We start from the raw sequence: 2,227 nt of genomic DNA, 5'->3' as shown, positions 1-2,227 counted from the left end.
CTCGTACATTCCACGTACTGAGCCATTTGGCCTGCATCTTCTCATGATGCAGACACAGGTATTCAGGATCATCAACAGGAGCTTCGTTGATCATCAACATGAGATTTTCCACTCCCCGAGCCTACACCCTGGACGTTGCCGGCACTCGAAGACTAATAGTGCTCTCAATCGAACCCTTGGCCTGGCTTACTAACTCAGCGGAAGACTTAACTCATCACATACACATTTATGAAGTAACTAGAATGTTATAAAGGAACATTCAACTTGCCATGAAGGCAAACTCAAGTCTTTAACATATGAAATGAAAATTAAAGACAACTAAATTAACTAACTGACTATCTGACTATCTATGAAGCCTCTAAACAACTGAGATGGATGACGGGAAAGGCCCACGACGTCCTAATAAACTAATACTAAAACTGAAAGCAATGTAAATAAGTCCTCTGAAATGCTAAGAGGCTCACCAACAGACTCTGAACTGCTCACTGGATCAACGAATGCGCCGGATGCCGATCATAGTACCTGTGTCTGCATCATAATACGATGCAGGCCAACTGGCATTAGTACATTGAATGTACGAGTATGTGAGTTGGAATGCTAAAACAACATAGGCTCGTAAGAGATTATGAAAGAAACACTTACCTTGGCTCTTCTCAACTCTTGAATACTTAAATAAACTCATTTCATTATAAAGCAGTTTAAAACAAGTGCAATATAAAGAAAAATTGTTGGAAACATGTTGTCAATTCATAATCATAATATCATAAAAAGACAAATCATGCTCCCTCTCAAAGTCTACTTGTGCAATGCATGAATGCAGTCCCATACCCCCCATTCACACTAAGCAGAACCCTTGAGGAACCATGCTACTACTACTGTGGGAGTTTCTCTAATTGACAACCATCACTTAAGAACTATAGTGATGACACAGCGCTGTTGAGGCCCATCCTATACTTTGCCGTGATATAGGAAGCTAACTCACTAAGTGGATCCACTAGTCTATGCGAAAAGGATTCATCTAAAAAGTATGACCCTTTTCTACCCATGATGGCTACATGGTTTATGGAGACTTGAGTTAATATGAACTCACATCCCCATATCGGTACTCAATACTACTCCCAAAAATATACTTAGTTCTTTATGTTTAAAAACATACTTCTTCTGTGATTTGAGATTAGTGCTCAAAAACCTAGCTCAAAGGCTATCTTGGAAATCTCAGTTTCCCTGCTTGCTTAATTTAGAAAGCTATTTTTCTTTTCTGAAAACTAGCCTGAAGGCTCTTTGAAAATCAAGGTTTCTTTTCTTGTTTAAATGTGAAAACATTTTAAACTCTTTGGGAAAACATAGTCCCCATATACTTTTGAAGAAAGAACTTCAACTTAACTCTTTACTGAACTCAAAACTTAAGTCTTAAAACAAAGTTAAAATGTTGCAAATGACTTTTGTAAAACCTTATGAACTTCTCTTAACTTGACTATTGACTTCTCTTGACTTTGATCCTAACTTTCCTTGAATTGGATTATGGATTCAAGGTTCATGATCTCAGGTTTATGGAGGATCTTAATAACAATATATCAATTCGATAATTAGGAATAGAACTTTTAAAAGAAACACGAACTCAAGAACTCAAAATCAACTCATCTCAAGAATACTCAAATCTAGGGAAAGAATCCTAGATTTCTCTTTTATTGATTTGAAAGTAGATGTAGGGCATGAGGACGAACTAGTCCAACACTATGATAGCCTTACGTACTTGAAAAAAAACAAGGTGCTTGAAGAATCTGGAAGAATCTTGAAAAAGAACTTGATTAGAAGCCTTGAAATCCTAGCTAGAAGGTTAACAATCAAGAAGACCTTTCTTGAGATTCTTGAATTGGTTTCTTGAAATCTCTATGGCCAAAAATTATGATTTTCATGAGTGAAGATGAAAATCTGATTGTTTTGAACTTTTTATTAGTCAAGAAATTCATTTATGATTTTCTTGGAGGTAAAAAGACAAAAAACGACTCTTTTTAAATATTTTCCCGTCGGCTAATTCGTAACAGCACTGTATAGGTTACTAAAATAGTCATAACTTTTTTACTCAGTTATTGGATTGACGCAAAATTGGTGGCGTTGGAAAGTAGATTCAACTACCTTTAATTGAATAGGCTATGGATCACGTAACGCTTTTTATTCTAAGAGATATGGTCATTTAAAGTTGACCCAAATAGAATCTTACATCAAA

The sequence above is a fragment of the Solanum tuberosum genome, unplaced genomic scaffold (genome assembly GCF_000226075.1).
Source record: "Solanum tuberosum cultivar DM 1-3 516 R44 unplaced genomic scaffold, SolTub_3.0 scf00078, whole genome shotgun sequence".
Classification (NCBI taxonomy): Eukaryota; Viridiplantae; Streptophyta; class Magnoliopsida; order Solanales; family Solanaceae; genus Solanum; species Solanum tuberosum.
This window is presented reverse-complemented; position numbering follows the sequence as displayed.